At 38.0% G+C, this 7,443-nt stretch overlaps 1 non-coding gene across 1 annotated transcript; it reads left to right on the top strand.

The window, feature by feature from the left end:
- The first annotated feature begins 6,528 nt into the window (after nt 1-6,528).
- Nucleotides 6,529-6,635, top strand: LOC131217703 (small nucleolar RNA R71). The gene has a single exon (XR_009157295.1). It is a non-coding gene; the product is annotated as a small nucleolar RNA R71 (small nucleolar RNA).
- Nucleotides 6,636-7,443: the final 808 nt, after the last annotated feature.

Below are 7,443 nucleotides of genomic sequence, written 5' to 3'. Positions count from 1 at the left end.
CTCGTCGTGGAAAGGGAAAGGAATCTAGAAGCGAAATGAAGTTCCCTCACACGACTGGGCGACGGGGATCTGCTAGGACGGCAGAGTTGATTGTAAGTTTTTAATATAACTTTAATTTCTTTTAATCCAATTTAAGAATACAGAATAATTAACATGATTTCTCATTATAAATTACAGCAACAAAAAAATCCAGATACTCAAATCACGAGAACTGAATTGTTTCTGGCAACTCATACTAGATCCAATGGGTCTCTCCCTTCACAGGAGCTGAGCATCACAACGGAAAAAATAAAAGACAGTTGCCAATGACCCGGCTTGTATACATAATGATTTAAATCACGACCCGGTTGCACAAGTTTTTCATTCATTCTCTTCACTTTGACATACTTAGCTTTCTGAACATTTTTTGTTACTGATATACATGCATTACTAATAATGGTTGATTATCATTTAGGTTTGTGGTCTTGATAAAAGAGGACGTGTAAGGGGGTTGGGTCATATTGCAAAAACTACCATTATTGCTTCAACCCCTTACATTAATGAAATTAGAGAAGGAAAGGGTGAAATTGCTGAGGTTAAAGCATCGATAATTGTATTAAAAGAGCAAATGGAAAACAAGATCAACGAGTGCAAGGACATGATATTGACCATTGGAGAACGTTTGCTTGAAGTTCAGAATCAAATAAATACTCCAGTTCAACCAATGCAATGCTCTCCAGGCACTGCTGGTTCTCAGGTATTTTAACAATAAAAGAATAATGTACAGTTATTATTTTATCCATGAAAATAATAAAAATTATTTCTTGTAGGCATTTTTTCGATTTGGCGATACCTCAAGTCATCGTGATGAGTCAGCTCCACCTCCACCTCCACTTCTACGGGTGGAACAAATCTGTCATTTGACAGATATTTGTAGTCGAGTTGTTGCACGTGGGCGTCTGATTAGAGATAATGCAGGCATCCCTCCAGATTGCATCAAAGTTATATTGGATGTTGTTGAAGTTCCCAGTGCGAATGTGTTTGGTGACATTGAGAAGACGTTAGCCGATTGCGACGTGGGTGATGTTCTCGTTTGGCCTAGAGTGCTGACAAAAACATAGATATTAAAGGAGTTTACTTAAAACTTTTCCTAAGTCAAGAACATATTTTTGTAATTTGGTCAGGACATGGATTGTGTTTGAGGTTATTTTGGATATTATTTGACTAAATCTTTATCTTGAATTATTTAGTAGTTTTGCTTGACTAATCTAGTGATTTGTTTCAGCTTTTCATCTTCTTATGCGTGACAGAAGGTACACATATTTCTATTATGATTTATTTTAATTTTTTCTTTGCTTATGCGTAAAATGTTCTGATTTAAATATTAAGAACTACGTAGTGGCTTGATCCCAATCTTCCAAACATTGGGTACGTAGGCAGCCGTTCATACTAGACCGTATTGGTGCAGCCACAAATTTTTATTTTTTATTTTTTCCCTTCTCGTAGTGTGGATGCATTTTCGTCGGGACTACTTGGCAATAAGAGCGAGGTGAATGTAAGTTCTCGAAACCTTTAATTAATCTCAAATCATTTATATCTTTATCGCTTCATTTATATGCTGTCGTTAGGGTCAACTTGTAACTCCTCAAAACCCGCTCTGCCGTAAGACATTACGGTGCATAACGGTTCCCATTAGGTTAAGTTGTAAACTATTATTAAGATTTGGTTGGATATATTTTATTTTTTATAAATGTTGTTTATAGTTTGATGGATGATGAATGTATTTGTGAATGTAAATGAAAAAAAAACTTATTATATATATATATATATATATATATATGTTATCAATGGAGGATGCCTTGTTTAGGGGGACATGAAATTTTGTAGCTTATGGACTGGTGCCCCAATATTGGTTGTATGTTACTAGTATGTAGTAGATAATACTAGGATCAATAGTAAACATTTTGTTTTGAGTGGAAGACCGAGTAAAAGAACTTAGAAGATGTACTTTTTATGCCTTTCAGCTTCAAACTGGATACCTTTTGGATAAACCAAACATCCATTCGCCACTAGTTTTCCAACTTCAGATTCATACTTTGGAATTTAGATTTAACAAATACCAACCTGGCATGTTTTGGTAGGAAATGAATAAATAGTTTAATGTTTATTTTTTCTTCTTTTAATGCGATTTGTGTGATAGACGGTTGCAAGTGTTCGGTTTATGTGATTGAATTTGCTATTTTTTTTCCTTATTTTTTCATTCCAAAGTTATCTGGGATTTTTTAAGTCTAATATCATCCCTTGCACTTGCATTAAGCACTTCTGTGGGCATTTTCAAGTTTTGTATCTTTTACAGCATACATGGCTGACTCCAATGGTGATGGTTATGGCAAAACTGAAGATGTTAATGCAATTGACAATCGTGGTTTTTTTTTTCCCCAACTTGACAGTCATTGAAATCAACTGATTTAGGTGAGATTTTACAAGGAAATTGGTAATGAACTGCACATGCATTGGATTCTTTTCTTTAGTTTGATCTCCAAATTCTTGCATTTTACTACTAACAGTATTTGTTTTAGTTGCAATGCATGTTTGGGGATCTACTTATCTTTTCTTCTTTTCCATTACACCTAGAGCTCTTCCTTAGCTCTGGAATTGTTTGCCTCTCTATTTATTCATTGGTTGCTAGGATCTTTGGCATGAATCTCTCATATACATGGAATCTAAACCATGGATATCTATTTAAATGGGTACATTTTCTCCTCTTTTTTTTCCCTTTCAAATAGACAATATGTGCTTGACCAAACACATGATATTTTCGTATACAAATCAAGTTTCTTCATGTGGTCCCAAATAGTCAACATGCATGTGGGACCAGTCTGAATTATGGGCCAAGGCATCTATACATATAGGGTTCATCTGATGCATGGATTGTGCTGATTTTTGCACAAGGTGCTCCTCATGGTAGGCCCACCTTTTGGACAAGTTGGATGTTGCATGCATGACAGGTAAGAAGTTATCCACTGGCTGAACAATAACCTACGGTCCAACTTAGCTGAACTTGATGCATTATCCCTGCTCATAAAAGAGTTCGAATTGTTGGGAAATAGGAATTTCCCAGTTCCTACACTTTCCTTTGGTCATGTCGTTAGACACTAGGGCATTAAATGCAGATTGCCTTGCACTGTTGTGTATTGATTCCAACATCTAAAGATCCTTTCAAACTGTATTATACTCTCCCAGTGAATGCTATGAAGTTAAGAAATGCTCTTACCTAAATCTCTAATGGCTAGGATGAATTCTAATCTTTTATTTTGTTAATTGGTTTTAGTTGATTAAACTCTTCACATTTCATGGATTTGAGCTGGTTATTTGTAATATATGAAGGGTTGACTAAACTAATCTTTTCTTGGATTGAATCTGGTTGTTTGTAATATATGTAGGAAGGGCTCAAAAGAAGGTTGAACAAGAGCAGATACTAAGTAGCCAATTCAAGGCAAGGCATAGCCAACAGCTGAAGTTCTGGGTAATTTCTTTTGTACGGGTCCTAGTTTAAGAGGGGGAAATGTATAGTTAGTAGGGTAAGTCAATTTTTGTTGGAGTGGGCCACTTGGGTCATTTCCTCTTTTATTGAATTGAGTTGTTACCAATTTTGTGAATATGATTCTTATCAAACAATAGTGTGAATTATTTTTTGAATGACTATCAGGTGCAAGATTAAAAAAATAATAATAATAATTTATCAATATTTTGTTTTATTTACAAATATTTTAGCGACGGACCAAAACCGTCGCTAATTTGTGAACATTAACAACCAACGACTGATTTGAGGTCCGTCGCTTACTCATATTAGCGACGGACCTTATCCGTCGCTAATTTCCGACTGTTGAACGTCAACGACGGATTGAGGTCCGTCGCTAATTTCTGACCGTTGAAAATCAACGACGGATTTGAGGTCCGTCGCTTACTCATATTAGCGACGGATCTTATCCGTCGCTAATATTTTTAGTAACAACAGATTTTTTGAATTTTACCGACGGATTTTTTATTTTTTACGACGGATCTTATCAGTCGCTATGAAACGACGGACGTTATCTGTCGCATATTAAACGACGGATTTTATCCGTCGAACAAAAAACACGACCCAGTAAACAGCGACGGACCTAGCGACGATGGAAATCCGTCGTTTATTTGGTTTTACGACGGATTTGGTCAGTCGCAAATTGACGATTTTGGCGTAGTGTGAATGGTAAAAGAAAGTGATCTTTCCTCGTGACAATATTCAACTTCCTGTAGTCAATGCACATTCTCCAACCAGTAGTGACTCTAGTTGGCACGAGTTCATTATTAGCATTGGCTACGATGGTGATTCCGGACTTCTTAGGGACCACTTGAGTTGGACTCACCCATTGACTATCAGATATAGGATATATGATACCCACGTCCAATAGTTTAAGAACCTCGACCTTAACCACTTCCTTCATATTTGGATTTAGTCTACGTTGTGGTTGTCGCGCGATTTTTGTATTATCCTCAAGATATATGTGGTGAGTACAAATCGAGGGATCGATTCCCTTGAGGTCCGCTATCGTCCATCCCAAGGCTCCTTTATACTTAATGAGAGTAGATATGAGCATACTCTCCTGTTCTTTCTCCAGGTAGGTAGAGATCACCACCGGGTATGTCTCATCTTAACCTAAATAGGCATATTTCAAATCAGAGGGCAAAGGTTTTAGATCAAGCTTCGGCGGCTTGAGGTTAGACGGTAGAGGCACTACATCGGTTTGTGGCAATTCTTCAAATTGTGGCCTCCACCGGTTAACTTTAAATACCGGTGTAGTATCAAGCAAGGCGCACGTCTCCCTAATCATGTAATCATCAAAATCATGGGAGTGGGCCAGGCACGTCTCTAGAGAGTCAGAGGATAAGGCTAGAGGTGTCGTATCTTCCACTAAAGAGTCAATCATGTTAATGTCGTGAAAATCGTCATCCTCCTCTAAGTTTCTGCCGTTATTGAAAAAGATATTTGACTCCAATGTCATATTCCCAAAAGACAGTCATGACACCATTCCTGCAATTGATAATTGCATTTGAAGTGGCAAGGAATGGGCGGCCAAGAATGACGGGAATCTGAGTGCTTATGTTATTGATGGGTTCGGTGTCTAGGATGATAAAATCTAAAGGGTAGTAAAATCTATCAACTTGGACCAACACATCCTCAATTATCCCTCTTGGTACACGAACAGAGCGATCAGCAAGTTGTAGTGTGGTTAGAGTGAGTTTTAATTCACCCAAACCTAACTGTTTGTATACCGCGTAGGGAATCAAATTGACGCTTGCTCCTAAGTCAAGAAGTGCATGATCAATTCAATGGTCCCCTATTACACATGATATGGTTGGGCTACCGGGATCCTTGAATTTCTGTGGCACGTCTTGCTTTAGGATGACACTCACTTTCTCGGTCAAGATCTTCTTTTGAATACTCTGCCGTCGTTTGGTTGTGCATAAGTCTTTCAGGAATTTGGCATATGAAGGTATCTGTTTCACGACATCAAGTAGAGGAATGTTGACTTTCACTTATTTCAACACCTCTAGGATATCCTGAGAGTTAGAGAGAGGTTTTAGTGAAACCAACCGTTGGGGGAATGGAGCAACTGGCTTCTCTAGAAGTTCCGGTTCTACTTTTTATAGGGCATCACTAGCTCCATCATTGTTGTCCTCTTCTGGTTCTTGAGGTTTTTCTGGTCTAACCGGAAGAGTTTTATCAATAATCTTTCCACTCCTAAGAGTAGTGATGGATTTAGCGTGCCCCATCTGATTTGAAGAGCTGAGATCATTAATCTCGTACTGCGGTTTAGGATTGGGGAGAGGTTGTGCAGGAAGCATCCCCTTTTCTATAACCGTCATACGAGAATCTATCTTTTACATAAAATCTGTAATTCTCCACATTGTTTGAGCCAGCTCTTGTATGGAATTTTGAACCGGTTCCTCTTGAGGTTTCACTTGATTTGGATTTTGATTGAAGAAACCTGGAGGAGTAGCCGTTTGTCCATTCCTCCAACTAAAGTTTGGATGATTTTTCTAACCAGGATTGTACGTATTGGAGTTAGGTCTAGTAAAAGGTCTTTGATAGTTGTTTATGGCATTAGCTTGTTCATTCAACACTCCTCGAAAGGCGAGTATTGTAGGACAATTTTCAGTTGTATAAATGTTGCAATCACAGATGTCGCAAACAATTTCATTAACCTTATCATTCTTTCCTTCATGGCCTCAACTTTCCTTATGTGCGTAGTCACTTTACACTTAAGATCATCCTCTTCTTTCAAGAGATATAATCCACCTTTCTCCTTTAATTGAGTCGGCCTAGATGTGGTGTTCGACTTTGGGTAATAGTCCCATGATTGTGTTTTTTCAGCAAGACTATCGAGGTAATCCCATACCTCATCAACATCTTTATTAATGAACTCTCCATTACACATTGTCTCGACCATTTGGCACATGGAAGATGTCAGTCCATCATAGAAAAAATTTGTAATGCACCACGTTTCAAATCCGTGTTGTGGGCATGAACTGACCAAATCTTTGAACCTTTCCCAACATTGGAAAAATGTTTCATCTTCCTTTTGGGTAAAGTTCGTGATTGCTTTTCTGAGGGTAATCGATTTATGATGTGGGAAGAATTTTTTTATGAATTCCCTCTGCATGTCGTTCCATATGCCAATGGATCTAGGACGTAGTGAATATAATCACGTCTTAGCTTTCTCTTTTAAGGAAAAAGGAAAGAGTTTCAGCCTAATTATATCCTCAGATACATTAGGAAAATATAATGTAGCTATAATCTCATTGAACTCTTTCAAATGTAAATATGGACTCTCTGATTCAAGTCCATGGAATTTGGGAAGGAGTTGGATAACTCCTGACTTGATGTCCATTTGTCCTGTGTTTTCAGGAAAAATCATGCATGAGGGCGTACTCACTCCCGCCGGTTGTAGATAATCTCGTAAAGTACGAGGCGGAGGTGCCTGATGCACCTCATTTTCATCTTGGGTATCCTCCACACTGGGTGGAAGTAGAGGAGGTTGGTCTTCAGCCATAACTTCAGTTAACTCAGGGGATTTCGAGCGGTGTCTAGTCCTGCGATGGATAGTCAACCCCTCAACCAATCCTCCTTCAGTCAAGAGACGTCGAGTGTTGTCACGGGCCCACTTGGGCATGAAACACTCGCAGCCCTCAATCAAATTCAAAGCCTAATCCTAAGAAAGGAAAAGAAAATCTAAAAAGAAAGAGAGGGAGAGTTGGAAAGAAATTACCAAATTGAAGCCCCTAAGTTAAGGACCTGCAAAATAAAACAAAATAAGTTAGATTCTAAAAAGGAGAGGAACAATCCTTTAAAAGAAAGATAGCAGTAAACTGATTTCTAAAAGAAAGTGGAAACTTCTAAAATAAATTAGGAAAGTCCTAAAC

This window comes from Magnolia sinica, chromosome 10 (assembly GCF_029962835.1).
Source record: "Magnolia sinica isolate HGM2019 chromosome 10, MsV1, whole genome shotgun sequence".
NCBI lineage: Eukaryota > Viridiplantae > Streptophyta > Magnoliopsida > Magnoliales > Magnoliaceae > Magnolia > Magnolia sinica.
Note: the sequence above shows the minus strand (reverse complement) of the source record. Positions and strands in the feature narration are given on the sequence as shown.